At 45.1% G+C, this 17,571-nt stretch overlaps 1 protein-coding gene across 2 annotated transcripts in view; it reads left to right on the top strand.

Annotated features, from left to right (window-relative positions):
- Window positions 1-6,134: 6,134 nt before the first annotated feature.
- The window catches only part of ARHGAP29 (Rho GTPase activating protein 29), a 321,071-nt gene continuing 309,634 nt past the window's right edge, over window positions 6,135-17,571 (top strand). Inside the window, exon 1 of one of the 2 annotated variants that reach the window (XM_030206020.1) lies at window positions 6,135-6,248. The gene's annotated coding sequence lies outside the window, so the exon portion shown is untranslated. Of the gene's footprint in view, window positions 6,249-6,576; window positions 6,635-17,571 lie in introns of those variants that run through there. The other variant, XM_030206021.1, reaches the window with a different exon arrangement.

The following is a 17,571-nucleotide window of genomic DNA, read 5'->3' as shown; positions in this document are numbered from 1 at the left end:
GACTCCTCCTTCTCAGACCACCTATCTATGGCAGCTTTCCTCTCCAGCTGATTCCTCTTAATGTCTGAAGACAAGCACTACTTCTGGGGCGCTTTCCCTTTGCCTCATTGCTTCAGCTTCTATTTGGGGTAAGCGCTTCTTTACCCTGTTTTCTTGCTTGTCTTGTTATCCTGATACTGACCTTGCCTGTACCTGGATTACTCTCATGTCTGCTGCCTGCCTACTGACCTTGCCTGTACCTGGATTACTCTTGTGTCTGATGCCTGCCTACTGTACCTGGATTACTCTTGTGTCTGCTGCCTGCCTACTGACTCTGCCTGTACCTGGATTACTCTCGTGTCTGCTGCCTGCCTACTGATTCTGCCTGTACCTGGATCACTCTCTTGCCTGCTGCCTGTCACGCTCATCACCCCGCTTCCTGCTCCATCTTGTAAGCCCTGCAGGCCGCCCACACCTAGGGGCTCAACCTCTGGGGAATGGCAGTCAGCGCAGGTGAAACCCGGGGTTGTCCAGCCACCAAGCAGAACCTGGTCCGAGTACCGGGCTCGGCAGCGCTCTACTTGGTACAAGAACTCACAGGTCTGACACCAACACTTTCAGCTTTTGATCAGAATGTAAAAAGCCCAGTAACAGGCTCTGATCAAGTGTAGCTGAAATAACTTGCTCTTTGTTTTTCTATAGTATATTTTATTTTGTATAGTTTTACATAAATGTCTAATTTCATTTATTGCTTGTTCTGGTTCATCTTAAGGCAGTTGTGACCTCCCTCTCCTCACCCCTGTATTCACATTTAGGGGTAAATTCTATAAATGGCACCTAAAAAACCCCGCTTAAGTGGTATTCTATAAGCAGCACCTAAAGTTCTGAGCGGTTTATAGAATACATGCTTAAGCAGAATGTTGTGCATAAATTTGTACCAATAAAAATGCCCACACCTAAATTTAAGTGTGCAGCACCATTACTGTGTAATTACGTACCTAACTCGAATCCACACATCTGTTCTGCCCCAAAAAGGGCCATGGCCCTCCCATTTCCATGCCTCCATTTTTGGAACACATGTAAATTTTAGTTGCAGATCCCATACCTAACTTTACGCACATTGGTCCCAATTAGTTCTAATTAGTGCCAATAACTGCTTATTAAAAAGCCAATTATTGGCACTAATTGGCTTGTTATTCAATTAAATTGCACATACAAAAGTTGTGCACACAATTTTTGGTGACCTTTACAAAATCAGGGGGTTAGTTACTGGTGTACAAGGTCCTAGCTTTATTAATACATACAGTGACATCATGACGAGTCAGTTAATTCTTCTCATCTATTCCCCTAACTAGCCCACCATCTGGGCAAGCCCACACCCTTCCTATCCTATCTCCACCAGTAGACCAGGCAGCACTTAACTCTCAAATTTACTTTATTTTCCTCACTGCTCTCTTTTCCCTGGGAGTCCAGCCTACTGGCTTGGTTATCCTTCACAGCTTAGGGCAGTATTTACCTAGGACACCCAATATGAAGCTATATCCTGCAATGCCATGTTAACTATATTGTTCCCGATGTCTGATAGGTGAATGCCATCTGCAAGGTACAGTCCTTTCATGTCCATTATACTAACCCTCAGCGGTAGGTTAAAGCACATTGCTTGGGGTCAGGTACAACCATTTTGAAAGATGGAGGCAGGAGCAACCTGTTCTTGCCTTTAGAGGTGGGTTTGGGTTTGCATTGGTTGGGGAGTGTCCAGTGGGGGAGCCAAGGATGAGGACTGAGAGATGCTGGTGTTTGGGGGGAGGGGAGAATTAGAAATCTGGACTTGGGGGGGCAGCAAGGAAGGGGAGGAGAGATGCTGAATCTGGTAGTAGGTAAGGGAAGGGAAATGTTATAGCAGTTAGGTTGGGGGGGGGGGGAATGGCAGAAGGGAAGGGAGAGAGATACAGGACCTAGTGGGTATTGTGGGGGTATTTACCTGGGATCTCACCTTTGCTGGTCTTGGCCTATACAGTAGTAAATGAAGGGAAAGGAGATGCTGGATGTTTGGTAGGGGAAGGGAAAGGAGAGGAGCTGGACCTAGTTGGGGGAAGGGAGGGGAGGGAAGGGGCACATGTCAGACCTGATGAGAAAGAGGGGAGGGAGAATGAGATGCTGGTCCTGGTGGAGGAGATGGGAGGGAGTAGAGATGACGGACCTGATAGGGGGAGGTGGAGGGGAAAAGGTACTGGTAGCACAAGCCTAGTTAAGGAGGCATGCAAGGGAGACAGTATAGGTGCCAACTTTTCAAAATTATTGCGGGTGCTAAGCCCAATGGAAATAACCCCTCCCTGGACATATACATGGAATCTTCTCAATATTGGGGGTGCTCAAGCACCCATAGCACCCACAGAGCCAGCTCCTAAGGGGATGGATGTCACTGGTGCACAATGGGCCATGTCATGACCTCAAGTGGGAAGACATTTGTTAGATATTCATCAGCAGTTTTGACCCCAACTTAAAAATTAGCGAAGACCACTGTTTTATACTTTATTCTTTTTCTAATAATTCCAACATTGTTTGCTGTTTTGGTTGCTGCCATACACTAAGCAGAAGATTTCAACTTATTTTTCATAACACCTAGACCCTTTTCTTGAGTGGTGACTTCTAATGTGGAGCCTGACATTGTGTGGTTATAATTCGAATTATTCTTCCCTATCAGCACATTTGCCCTCATTAAATTTCAACTGCCATGTGGTTGCCGCATAGTCTAGTCTACCAAGGTCCTCAAAATCTGCATGCGATTTAACAACTTTGAAAAATGATCACCTCACTCGTCGTTTGTACTTCCAGGTTATAATTTCACTATTCACATTCCTCCATTGAGAGTAATGGCCATGTAGCTTTACCCTCTGTTTTCTATCAATCCAACCCATGGCATTTTAATTTTCTCAAAGGTCTCTCATGAGGGATTTGTCAAAAGCTAAAAATCTAACTACAAAATCTACATTTGATAAAGTCCCATATGATGTTCCTTAGGAAATTAAAAAGACATGGGATAGAAGGTAATGTCTTACTGGGGATCAACAACTGGTTAAAAAAGAATAAGGAAAGAGTAGGAGTAGATGGGCAGTTTTCTTAATAGGAAGAGGAAATAATGGCATGTCTCAGGAAATCTGCACTGGGATTGATCCTGTTTTTCTGTTTTATTTATTTCTGAAGTATTGCTTATATCTAAATCGTGCTCCATTCAGAACTGTGGGTCTGTAGACTAGAATTTTAAATAAATAGGGAGCAAAGAAAGAATTAGTGAGTGGAGGAGTGGCCTAGTGGTTAGGGTGGTGGACTTTGATCCTGAGGAACTGAGTTTGATCCGGCACAGGCAGCTCCTTGTGACTCTGGGCAAGTCACTTAACCCTCCCTTGCCTGCCGCATACAGCCTGCCATGAGTGGGAAAGTGTGGGGTACAAATGTAATAAAAAATAAAAAATTGATCAAATTTGCAGATGACATAAAAATATACAAAGTAGTTAAAACACAAGCATACTCCAAAGAATTAATGCTTATGACACCATAATGCCATTATCATGTGTTAGCTATTGCAAACCTCATTTCATACTGTGGGCCTTAAGGCAGATGTGTAAGGACAAGCTGAAAGTGATGCACAGAGGGAACACCCCCCCCCCCCCCCAATTCTTTAAATATAAGTAACAGGTATACAGTGATGTGGTCTGCATTAGGAGTAACCACTCAGGAAAAGGATTGTGAGGGCCTTTTCGCCAGAGCTGTGGAGTCGGTACACCAAACTTTCAACTCTAACTCCTCTATTTTTCTACTGCTCCAACTCTAACTCCTACTGATAATGGTTTTAAATGTTTTTTTTTTTGTTCTGGATCTAAAGAACTGGTAAATATAACTTTATATCCAGGACAAAGAAATGTATATACAAGTATAAAATGATAAATTTATCATGTATTATAATGGTTTTTAAAAAAAAAGTTATTTTGAAGCTGGAGTCAGTACATTTCTATCGACTCTTTCTACCTATTACCATCAGAACAGAAAACAGCTGCCTTAGCTTCAGGAAGAGGCTAAAAACCTCTCTCTTCCCAAAGACTGCTTCAAACAATCCATTGACTTCTACCTCCTAGTATCATCCATTATCCTTTCCTATAATGTTTTTGGTCTCATGCATTACACCAGTGGTCTCTAATTGTTCTCATACCTCACACTAACATTATCGGCTTTTGTCTCACCTAGAATGTAAACCGTACTGAACACTGGAAAGGGGATATTAGCGGTATACAAGAATTGATCTGATTTGACTCCACAGCCCTGTCTTTTACTAAGCTGTGGTGCTAGCACATACTTATCGCAGCTTAAAATGGCTTACTGTAAGACATGCTCAGGCATCCTGTAGTAAATTCCAAACTGACGCATGCTAAAAAATAATTTTGTTGGAGGGGGTGTGTATTTGGAGGGTGGAGAGTGAATTTGTTTCTGCCCTACTTAGCACAGCTACATTATTTTATTTTAAGGGGAAAGGGAAATGGGACTTAATATAATGCCTTTCTGAGGTTTTTGCAACTACATTCAAAGTGGTTTACATATATTCAGGTACTTATTTTGTACCAGGGGCAATGGAGGGTTAAGTGACTTGCCCAGAGTCACAAGGAGCTGCAGTGGGAATTGAACTCAGTTCCCCAGGATCAAAGTCCACTGCACTAACCACAAGGCTACTCAGCCACTCTGCACACTAAGGCCACTTTTTTACTGTAGCTTAGTAAAAGGACTCCTTACAGCAAGGGTGGGCAATCTTTATACACGGAGGGCCGCATGAATGTCAGTATTACCCTAGAGGGCCACAACATTATGTAATGTTGGAACCAGAAATGCAAAGAGCTCTATAGACCTTCTGTGATAATTAATTAAAATCTTCACTAAAAATTATAAAAGCAAACTGCTAGAGTAGCTATTCTGAATTGCCTGATTAATTATGTTTTCTGTATACACACCCCATGGTCTTGGGGGCCGCATAAAATTCAATGGTGAGCGGCATTTGGCTCACAGAATGCAGGTTGCCCACCCCTATCTTACAGTCATTGTGAAAAATATGTTGACATCATCTTGCTCAGTATGTGGTAACAGTAAAAAAAGCACATAAAATATTAGGAATTATTTAGAAAGAAGAGAATAATAATAAAGAATATCATAATGCCTCTATATATAAATGCTACCATCATACCTTTAACACTGTATTCAACTATTCAAGTCTGGTTGCCCATCTTAAAACAAAGCAAAAACGATCAAACAACAAAATGAAACAAAAGCAGCACAAGGTATAGAGATGGGTAACAAAATGATAAAAAGAATGGAATAGCTTTCAAATAAGAAAAGGCTAAATGCAGATTAGGGCTCTTCGGTTTGGAGAAGGAAAAACTGAACTGGGATGCAACAGAAATCTATAGACTAGAATGGACGAAATAAATAGGGAATAATTGTTTATCTTTTCAAATAGTAGCAGATATTGAGGTCCACGTTATACTTTAAGACTACATCCTATAACCACTACAGGAACTGACACGCTTTTCATCATCATCACTATTATTATGCAGGTTAGGTGTACAAAGTATTCGTTTGTTATGCAGACGAAAAGCGTATGCTGTTTTTCCTTGTAGCAATAGTGACCCGTCGGCGTTCTCCTCAGTTCTCACGTGCCATTCCCTTGTTGAACTTCAAAAAGTCTGGCATGCGTAAGGAAAAAAAAAAAGAAAGAAAAGTTTGCTCAGCACAGTTCCTGCACGCACATCCAAAAGTCTTGCAAGGTGAAACGCACCATCCTATAACCTGTGAGTTTACACGGCCGCCACCTCTGCCTTCCAAAATACCAGTTCTGTTGTGCTCAGAGGGTCGTATAAATACGGACGGACCACGTAAATCGGAGGAATTAGATGACTAAGGGGTACGTTGACGATTAGAACCGGAGGCGGCGCCGGTAGGTGCCTAGAGCTGAAGTCTGGGGAAAAAGTGGGGTCGTGATTGGAGGAAGGGTCAGGGCACAGAGCAGGCTTATGATTGGAGGAGAAGCTCAGGGGACGGTTGTGATTGGTGGAGACGAGCGGCGGTCAGAGGCTGGGAGGTGGTGCAGTAGAACACTGGGGATTGCGGCGCTGTTGCTGGTGTTCTTTCTCTGCTTGCAGACAGTGTGTGGTTTCGAATTGGGCGCTCCAGGGGTTCCTTAGCACCAGGTCTGTCGCGGGGCGATGGTGCGGTATTGCGATCGTCAGGTAACGTGTCTCGTGCCAGTCTGGACGGTTTATTGTCGCCCTACCGGTTAAACAGGCGACGAAGGGAAACTAGCGGTGGCCGTTGTCGATGAAATTGGGAAGGGGGAGAGAGTTCACGCGCGAGTCCCCTTTTCGGCCTTGGGGCGGTGGTTTCCGGGCTACAGCACCGGGAGGGATCCGTCTTGTGGTTGCAGATTGTTTTCTCAGCTGTTGGTTGGCGGTGTGTGTGTGGCCCCGTTTATTGTAAGGGGGGGGGGTGTAAGCGAGAGAGCTGTTACTCTTATGCGTATGTTACAGAATGAAAACGAGTGTGACAGTGAGGTGGTCTCCATCGGTGTTTAAACACTGTCGCCCTTCTAAACGGGTGGCTTTAGCCAGGGCTTCAGGTACTACTACTACCACTACTATAAATCATTACCGTAACACATTTTTCTTGTGGTTGTATTTTGTTTATTTATAATGGCAGAAGTAGTTATATACATCAAAGAGAACTCCTTCCTCACAGTTATGTTCTCACGTTATTACTGTTCTATTTGCATGATTTGAAATAAGACCTTTTTTAAAGGGCAGAATCGTCATCTTGTACTGAAGCTGCTGCTCTGGTCTCTGGCTGTTTTCCTGGTGGTGGTTAACGATATCAATTGTATTTAAATCTCTGTTGAACGTGCCTTTTGGCAACTGAGCACACTAAGGCTGCTGAGTGGGGGTCGTGGGGCCCGTGCTTCAAAGTCCAAGGAATTTGAGACATTCAAAGTACCAGGCTTGGGAAGTAGATGAGCTCTCTCCCTTTAAACTTGTATTTAAAGCCACGTTGGAATGTTATGTTATGTCTCTGTTAAGGGAAAGAAAAAGTTTTTCCAGTGGTTTGTTAACTCATGAAGACAAAGTAGGAAAGGTGTAAAATCTCAAGCAAGCACCTGGTTACAACATCTAAGCCTGCAAGGGTTCAGGATCCCTTTCATAAGGGGATTTCTAGAGTTTGCAAGTATTTTTTCTTATCCTTTTAGGGAATCGTAGGTGGTGATTGCCTTAGTGATCTATAAAAGTAAGTGTAGGTAGCTTTTGAGCGAAAATGGTAGATGCATGGAACAAGTTTCCAGTGGAGATATGGGACAAAAGCAAACCGAGTTTCAGAAAGCTAGGTTAAGCATATAAGATACTTGTAAAGTGAGGGAAAATGGGAAAACAGTGATCATATGGAGTCTTTGGTATTACTCCACTGAGTGAAACTGTCATATTATAATTTAATTTAAATAGGAAACATTTTTTTTCATGTATGTTGTGTTTTTATTTTCATCGAGTGTATATACACGCTGAGCTATAAATAATGTTGCTTTTCCACTTAACTAGTGTTGCTGATTTAAGGATATCAGTACAGCATAACAGGTTAAAGTCCAGAGCTGTTCACACAGATTGCCTTCTGTTTCCCTGTCCACTGCATGTTTGCCTAACCTTGTGAAAGTCACTTAACCTTCCAGTTCTGAAGCCAAGGGTCTGATTGCTAATCTCCCCTTTCCCCCTTCCCCCTAGAGATGCAAAATGGAAAGGAAAAAACCTTTAGTAAATCAGATGCTATGTATGTTGTGATATCAGTATTGTGAATTATATTGTGTGGTATTATGCAACCTGGTGTTACAATGAATATATAATCCCAATTAATGATGGAAAACCTTTGCAGCTGTAATGTCTGTCGCTAGATAAAATTCAACACTTCTATTTTCAATAGGATATTGTTGTGCTTTGAAACTAACTGGGCTGTATACTATAACAAAGTGTGGAAAACATATGGAGCGTGGCTCATGGCGCATGGTGTGTCTTGGACCTGGAGGGAAGGGAGAAGGAGTAGTTTGAAGCAATTCCCAAATGTTCCTTTGGTTTGTAAACAATAGGATGAAATCAAAATGCCACAGTCAATAGACAAAGAATGCCTTTTATATTTAAACCACAGGGTGCCACTGTACCAAGACAACAGGTATTTTTGTGCTTTTCCAGCCCTTAGAAGCAGTACACATGGTAACTCATTCAGTCACTAGGTGTCACTGTTCATAGCAACCATTAAGAAATGTATCACATTCACAGGAAGATGCTCAATACTCCGATTCTGTTCCAAACAGTGCTGGATTTTTACCGCAAAACAGCTCCGTAATGTTCAGTGGTAATGACATGCAAATTTAGGCACAATGTTGGCACTGAACATTAGGGAGCTGTTTCCAGTTCTGTGGGGGAATTGTGCCTGGGCATTCGCTCAAGGCACAGTCCTCCTGCAGAAGGTTTGACAGGTCTGAGCTTTTCTCTTGGACCTGTCAAACCTAAAAGCCCTGGTGGTCCGGTGGACCTCCAGATCCCCCATCCTGCCAAATGCAAGGGCCTGGAGTTCCAGTGGGACCCCCAGATCTCTTACCCTCTCCATGCTCATAGCCCTCCCCCATTGAAAATACCCTGGTGGTCCAGTGGGACCCTTGACAGACCCGACGTGATCCTCCTCCGAAGGCTAGCCCTGGTGGTCTAGCGGTGGGGTCCCCCCAACACAACCCCTCTCCCCTCATACCTTAAAGTTGGAGGAGGGACTAGCACTACCTCCCTCCCTCCTCTGTGGGTGCCGTTTTGAAATGGCAGCTCCCTGCCCATTGCACCCTGGGATATACTGTCGGCTTAACTATCTCCTTATATTCTTGCTAAGCCCTGCCAAGTGCATCACGCTTCTCTTTTGAGGTGGTGTTCGCAGAGGAGGGAGGGAGTGCTAGTTCCTCCTCCAACTTTAAGGTATGAGGGGAGGGGGTTAGGTTGGGAGGACAGCACTACACCACTAGACCACCAGGGCTAGTTTTCAGGGGGGGGGGGTGTTTACGGGTCTGTCGAGGGTCCCACTGGACCACCAGGGTATTTTTGGTGTGGGATGAGGGGTCTGAGTGTCCATAGGGTCTCCAGGCCCCCTTGTGTTTGGCGGGTGGGTCATTGGGAGGGTGAGAGGTCTAGGGGTCTACTGGATCTTCTGGCTCTTAAATGTCTGGGGTCCACTGGACCACCAGGGCTGTGTTGGCTGGTCTCCCCCATTTCTCCCCTGCTTGGCAAACCCTAACATCAGCTCCGAGCTGGCATAGGGTTTGCCTCAGGAGCAGTGCCTACTTTCACCCTCCTGTAGATTTCAACCTCCTCTTCTACCTCAGTTTCACTGCTTTTGTTCCTTCGAAGTCCACTCCATCCATCTATTCGCTCCCCCTGCCTCTCTGAGTAGCAGTCATTTATCGAACCCCCCCCCCCCCGATAAGTCCTTTTTTTCCTTTCTCACTGACGTCTGGCTTTCCTTTTTTCTTGAACCTTCATCTCCTTCCCTCGTTCTTGGGGATTTTAACATTCATGCTAATGATCCCTCTGACTCATGCTTCTCAGTTCCTCGCTTTAACATCCTCTTTCAATCTTCAACTATGCTCCACTACCCCCACTCACCAGAATGGCCACTGTCTTGATCTTATCCTCTTCTCAAATTGCTCACTCTCCAGTTTCTGTGCCTTAGCTCTTCCCCTCTCTGACCATCATCTGATAACTTAAACACCCTCCTCCCCAGTCCCGTCCAATCTTAACCAATACATTTAGGAATCTTCAGGCTATTGACCCTTCTACCCTGTTCTCCAGTGTTTCAAATCTCTTCTCTACCACTATGTTATCCAAGTCTGTCAATGAGGCTGTCTCTTCCTATAATACTATTCTCTCATCTGCTCTGGATATTCTTGCTCCTTCCATTCCTCGTTCTGTAAAGCTTACCAAACCCCAGCCTTGGCTGACCTCTAGAATCCGCTACCTACGTTCCTGTGCCGCTCTGCCGAACCCCTGTGGCTGAAACCCCATGCCCATGCTGACTTCATACATTTCAAATTCTTGCTGACCTCCTTCCAGTCTGCTCTTTTACTTGCCAAACAGTACTATTACATCCAGTTGACAAATTCTCTTGGCTCAAACCTACGATGTCTCTTTGCCACACTGAACTCTCTCCTCAAAGTGCCTTCACCTCCAACTCCCCCTTCACTTTCTCCCCAGACTCTGGCTGAGTACTTTCATGATAAGGTTCACAAGATTAAACTTGGAATTCTCAACCAGGAGACCTCCACCTCTCCTTCCCTTAGTCCATTCTCTCAACCCTCCAACCCCTGCCTCCTTTTCTGAAATCACTGAAGAGGAAACTATACATCTTCTTTCCTCCTCAAAACTAACTACCTGTGGTTGTGGAGACCTCTTGTGTTGAGCTCGCAATATTATCTTATTCCTAAGATTAAAATGCCTCATACTAAAAGGAAAGGTCTGGTAAAGGCTGGAGCCTCGGCCACCAGAACCTCCTCACCTTTGCAACTCACCATTGAGAGGTTCACTTTGAGGACGCCCGATTTGCAGGCCGGAGGGAGCCTTGCTGTCCCGGGAGGAGGAGACCCCTGTGACTTGGGGCTGGATACTACTCTTATCACCCCTGGAACACAATCCACTGCCTCCGCCCGAAGGCTGTTTTTCCCAACCAGGATCGTCAAAACCGGAAGTTGATGAAGCACGAACCTGGACAAGGGGCTCTGGTGAAAATTCAGCAAACGGAGCTCTGAGGCCTCAAGGCCTGCAGATAACGAGACCTTTGACAACTAGACCGGAGACGGTAACATTGGAGAGCATCTGGGACGCTCTCCAAAATCTAGATGTAAAGCTGACCAACTCCACCGCAGAAATTTCAACATTAGTAAGTACAGTTGAACTTCTTTCTAACTCCTTTGAAACTTTAAAAGTAGATTCTACAAACCAAATGATAGTCTTAAATGAAGAAGTGAAAAAACTCCAAGACTTTGCTACAATGACTATTAAAGATAAGACATTAATTCATAGGAAAATAGAAAAAATAGAAAATGATGATCGTCGATTGAATCTCTGCTTTTTGAACTTTCCCTATTCGATTGGGACTTCTCCATTAGATACCTTTAAAAAATACTTAATAGAAATTCTGGGATATTCCTCCGACCTTATTCCTCCATTTAATCGTATATTCTATGTACCAAATAAAAAGGTCCCAGAATCTGAATTAGGCATGGAATCTCAACTTCCACTGCAAGAAAATGAAAAACAATTGAATTTAAATTTAACTGAGATTCTTGAATCATCCATAACAGAAAATTCCGAAAGAGAGACTTTGTTGGTATCCTTTGTGTTTGAACAGGACTTGGAAGCAGTTAAATGTCTATTTTTCAGGAAATCACAATCTTTATTTTACGGGAAAAAGATATGGATGTACCCGGATGTTACAAGACAAACTCAGGAAAGAAGAAGAGAATTCTTAGCCCTAAGGATAGAAGCTATAGCAATAGGAGCTTCTTTCTATTTAAACTATCCTTGCAAATGTGTGATTAAATACTTGGGGCTTAAATATATTTTCTTTTAATCAGATCAACTAAATGCCTTTGTTAACCAAAAAAAGTTGGGATCAGCTTGATATTACATCTTAAGTTAGATTGATTTAATTGTATAATGAATCGGGTGTATTGTGTGTTAAACTATATACAAATTAATACCCTGTTTCCCCGAAAATAAGACATCCCCTGAAAATAAGACCTAGTAGAGGTTTTGCTGAATTGCTAAATATAAGGCCTCCCCCCGAAAGTAAGACCTAGCAAAGTTTTTGTTTGGCCCCGATGGGACATGGACACAGAAACCTTAATTTTTTTCACTGCAACCCAAAGACGAAATAATATTAAAGAAATGCAAGAAGCAAGACTGAGGTGGAATATTTACCTGAAATATATTCGACATGAGTAAGAGATGCAGGCAGCCATTCAGCCAAGAGTGGACACTCTCCTACCGCCGCCATCTTACCCGGATACCGGGTGTTTAGAAACAGCCAATTAGAGCAATTGAAAGGATTGAGTAAGCGCTAACAAATCAGAGGACGCTACAAGTCAGAAGGAAGCCAATGGTGATCGAGAATTTAAAAAAAAACCTCTGCCTTTCTGCTTATAATTTTCAGTCAGCGAATCAAAAATAGAATGGTTGCTTTATGGGATATCAACCAACGAAAAGGTTGCAGGTCCAATAATTCCATCGAATCAGAGAATGCTTGAAATTTTTACCGGCTGGGACGGAAACTGATCTAGCTGCTGCTGTGTGTGTGTGTGTAGTCGTCGTCATTGTGGAGGTAGTGATGGCGATATGGTACTGTGTTGTGGTTTATTAGGGGAGGTTGGTTGTTTTTTTGTGTCCTTGTGAGGTGAGAGCCGGACGTCTATAACACAAAGCAGCGCATTCTTTTCCTCGTTCTTCCTCTATCAGGGGCCATCATTAGGATTTTTGTGTGTGTGTGTAATCATTTGGTCCTCTAGTGTGGTGATTTATAAAGCATTTGGGTATGGCTTGTACTGTGTTTCCCCGAAAAATAAGACATCCCCTGAAAATAAGACCTAGCGCATCTTTGGGAGCAAAAATTAATATAAGACACTGTCTTATTTTCGGGGAAACACGGTACTATTCCTCAAGTTCTCTCCTTCCCTTATAATTGTGGTCTAAAGAAGACTTATATTTTTCTTCTTTTACTCTTAATCTTTTTTTTTGTTTTCTTATTGACTTATTAATAGTCATTTGATGCCTGTATTACTTAATCAAGTATTGTACTTGTAAAGCATTAGTAATATACCAATAAATAAATAAAAAAACTACCTGTTCCTCTGATCCAATTTCCACCCATCTACTTAACACTATCTCTCCTACTGTCATCCCTTTTATCTGTCATAACTCAATCTTTCACTTTTCCACTGCGACTGTTCCTGATGCCTTCAAACATGCTGTAGTCACACCACTCCTTAAAAAAACTTCATTGGACCCTACCTATCCTTCCAACTATCGCCCCATCTCCCTCCTCCCTTTCCTATCCAAGATACTTGAACGTGCTGTTCACCACCATTGCATTGATAAGAGGCTTCAAGCTGTAGGTGGAACCATTTATTTCTTTAACTCCTTAGATTGCACTTGTAAAATAGAAAACATTTTGCTCCAGATAAAACTACCCAAAGACACACATTTTATTCAGTATTCAAATTTGATCAACAAACATATCCAATTGAAATGCAACTAAAAATATTAGGTATCACTTTTAATACACATTTGTCTTTTGAAGATTCAGTTTCAGCAGTCATATCAAAAAGTTTCAAAACTTTATGGAAATTGAGACAAATTAGAGATTATATCTCCAGACAATCATTTTGTCTTTTAGTGCAGTTGTTGATATTGTCCCAATTAGATTATTGTAATGCAGTTTATGTAGGATGCAAAGAAAACTTATTGAAATCACTGCAGTTTTTAACCTCTCTCGATCTCAGAGACCTATTTACACATTCCAATTTGGCCTCCCCACAGGCGCTTTCTTTGCTTTGCAGTGCTTGGTCGTCATTTTCAATTCAAAGCGATGCCCTTTGGTATAGCCACAGCGCCTTGGACCTTTTTCCAAGGTCCTGGTAGTAGTGGCGACCTATCTCAGGAAGGAAGGGATTCAGGTCCATCCTTATCTAGACGACTGGCTTGTGTGGGCGTCTTCTTTCAAGGAGAGTCGGCGGGCAACCGACACAAGTGGTCGGGTTGCTTCAGTTGCTTGGTTGGGTGATCAACTTCCCGAAATGCAGCCTAACGACTTCCCAAATGCTGGAATACTTAGGGGTGTGCTTCGATACCCGAACAGGGATAGTTTCTCTTCCTTCAGCTCGAGCACAGCGGTTACAGGCTCAGTTTCGAGCACTGTTTCAAACTCCGAACCCATAGACTTGGGACTATGTACAAGTTCTAGGTTCCATAGCCTCCACCTTGGACGTGGTAAAGTGGCCAGAGCTCACATGCGCCCCCTGCAGTGGCACCTTATGAGCCATTGTGCTCCGCTCTCGGAGGATTACGAGGTTCGGGTGCCGTGTTCGACCCGTCTTCACACAATCATGCACTGGTGGTTCATTCAAAAGAATCTAGTGTTGGGCATTCCTCTGGAAACCCCGGACTAGAAGATCGGGACCATGGATGTGTCACTGTCTGGCTGGGGGGCTCTTGCCTGCAACAGACAGCCCAGGGCGTTTGGACTTCGATGGAGGCATCATGGTCCATAAACCGCTTGGAGTTACGGGCGACTCGTCTGGCCCATTGGGAGTTTCTGTCTCTTCTCCTTGGTTGCCCAGTTCGAGTTCTCTCAGACAATGAGAGACAGTCGCCTATGTGAACCGTCGGGAGCACCAGGAGCACACCACTAGCGATCGAGGTGGCCCTGATCTGCCGTGGGGCAGAGACTCATCTCTGTCTCTCTCTTGACGGCGGCTCATATAGCGAGGTCACAGATTGTGCAAGCAGACTTTCTCAGTTGCCACCAGTTGGAGCCGGGGGAGTGGACACTCTCCCCTCTGGCCTTCGATAAGATAGCTGTCCTTTGGGGGACGCTAGAGATGCATTTAATGGCCATCGCATTCAATGCGAAGTTTCCCCGTTTCTTCAGTAGGGGACGAGAGCTGGGCTCTGAAGGCATCGATGCCCTTCAACCTTGGCCCAGGGGCCTGCTCTATGCCTTTCCCCCATGGCCAGTGGTGGGCAGGTTACTGACTCGCTTTGCTAGTCATCCCGGTCGAGTAATCCTAGTGGCCCCGGATTGGCCCAGACGACCCTGGTACGCAGATGTGATCAGGCTTCTGTTCGATCGTCCTTTTTTGCTACTGGCGCAGGACAATCTCCTGCTGCAGGGACCAGCCAAGTTGGAGGATCCCTTCCCCTTTGGTCTTACAGCCTGGCCCTTGAAAGGGCGAGGTTGAGAAGAAAAAAGGGTATCCGGATGCTGTTATTGCTACGATGCTGTAGGCTCGGAAAAGATCCACCTTGATAGTGTATGCTAGGGTGTAGCGTACCTTTGATTCGTGGTGTGCGAGTTCGGGATTGTCAGCTGCTTCGGCAGTATCGGTTATCCTCGCATTTCTTCAGGAGGCTGCACAAAAATCACTCTCGTTGAGTTACATAGAAACATGACGGCAGATAAAAGCCATATGACCCATCCAGTCTGCCCATCCTCTATAACCCCTATTTCTTCCTGTTCCTAAGCGATCCCACATACTTATCCCATGCCTTTTAAAATTCTGGAGCAGTCCTCGACTCCACCACCTCCACTCTTAAGGTGCAGGTGGCAGCTCTGGCATGTTTTAGAGGCCGGCTTCAGGGGGCGTCCATCGCCTCCCACCTGGATGTGGTTCGTTTCTTGAGGGGCGTAAATCGTTTGCACCCTCCTCATGTGCCAGTTCTGCCATCCTTGAACCTTAATCTAGTTCTCAAAGCGCTTCAGCGTCCTCTTTTCGAACCTTAGCGGGGATTACGATTAAGGATCTCACCTTGAAGGCGCATTTCAGAGTTGCAGGCCCTTTCTTGCAGAGACCCCTTCCTTCGTTTTACGGGGGCTAATGCTGTCAGGGGCTAATGCTTTATTAAAGGAATAAGTAGGGAATTTCCCTTTAGGTGCTCCTGTAGAGCCAGGTACAGCCTTGGGCCAAGGCAGGCTAGCGTGCGTCTACCACGTTGTAGGGTATGCTGATTGGACACGCTGCGTGGACTTCAGAGCTAGGAGCTGAGCAGGGGTAATGGATTATTTTTATAGTGTGTAAATGTGGCTCATTCAATCTGCCTTTCGCTGAGCATTTTATATGTACTGTTCCCTTCCCCCTTCAGCTAAAATGGATACATTCACTCAGAGAGAAATTCCCTTGCCATGTGATGGATTTTTTCATTTCTGTCTACCCCGTGCCCCATAGCAGGTGGATCCTGGTGGTTTTTAGCTCCAGAACTTAACCCAGTTGGTTAAGCAGGCCCTGCACAGACCCCCTCTTGGAACCTAATCCTAGCTCTAAAACCTCATCCTCTTGTTGGGGGGCCCCATAGGGGCTCCGTTTTGGAGTCTCGGCGCTCTGGAAAGGATTTGGTTGTTCAGAGGGTCTGGGTTCTTTGGGGGGGGGGGGGGAGTGGAGGAGTACTTCAAGGTCCTTTTGGGCTCCCAGTCCTCTGTGGACTTCAGTTCCGATGATCTTCCCTGATGTTAGGCTGGAGAGAGCAATCCCATGAGTTCTGGCTCCTTTGTCATCAGGAGCTGTCACGTCTCTTAGACGAGATCACGAGCTTTGGCTATGCTTAAGCCTTCCGCAGCGGGCTGAATTGTTTTCTGCTCCATAAGGCCCTCGGCTAGATGAGGGCAAAGCTCCTGGACGGTGCTCTAGGGACCAGGGAGGGCCAGAGCTCCTGCTCATCTCTTTCTTTGCTCAGGAGGCTGAGAAGTGTTGGGTCTTCCTGAGGGCGTTACTGCAGTTACGCAGGTGACCACTATACCTGTCCAAGGGGATTGGCCCTCAGGGAGCTCCATAAATAAGAAAGTGGAGCAGCATGTCCACCTAGCCTTTTCTGTGGGGATCCAGCATTCAGGCTGCTATTTGTGATGGTTAGGTAGCTCCATGCTTTGTTGGTTCTAGCAGTTGCCAGAGTCCCCGGAGATTTATCTCCTGGAGTCTGGGATGACCTTTCTGGGTGGACGTTCTATATGATATGGTCAGTCTGGCTTCCTGCTTGGTGGCATCGTTGGGGGGTTGCCATTGGTTGTGGCTTTGCCACTAGGTGTGGGTGTGTCTTTCAAGAAACATTTTTAAGCTGCCCTTGAGGGCTACTTGCTCTTCGGTGAAGGACATGGGGGAGGCATGGCGCTCTGTCTCCCTGAGTTGCGCAAGGGTTTGCACCAATCCTTGGCCTCAAGGAAGGTGGGCTTATTCAGATCCACTTGGCGCCCTTCGGCCCAGATGGGGTGCAGAATGGGTCCTTCAAGTAGGGGTCCTTTCAGTGCTCCAAGCGAGTCTGGTCCCTCAAGTGAGACCACAGCTGCTCGACCAGCACAATGAGGGTGCCCTTTGTTTCTGATACAGGCTCTCTCTTATGCAATGAGTGGGTCAGCATCACCTCAGATCAGGGGGCTCTGGAGGTGGTTGAGAGGGGGTACTCCATGAAGTTTGCCTCTCCGGTTCCAGATGCCTTCATGACCTCTCCCTGTGGTTTGGCTCAGCTCTAAAGTGCCAGGCTGTTGTTATCCTTCAGCAACTCTGTGATTTAGGAGCAGTGGAGCTTGGCCTGGACAGGTGCTCAATCTATTTCATGGTCTCGAGTGGGGGTAGTGCCCCCACTCCCCATCCTGGACCTCAAGAGGGTGGATACTTGTCTACAACCTCAGCGCTTCTAGATCGAAACACTTCTCTTAGTAATTTCTTTGGTGCAGCCAGGGAGTGGGGGTTCTTGACTTCCCTGGACCTCCTGGAGGCTT

This window comes from Microcaecilia unicolor, chromosome 6 (genome assembly GCF_901765095.1).
Source record: "Microcaecilia unicolor chromosome 6, aMicUni1.1, whole genome shotgun sequence".
Classification (NCBI taxonomy): Eukaryota; Metazoa; Chordata; class Amphibia; order Gymnophiona; family Siphonopidae; genus Microcaecilia; species Microcaecilia unicolor.
This window is presented reverse-complemented; position numbering and strand designations above follow the sequence as displayed.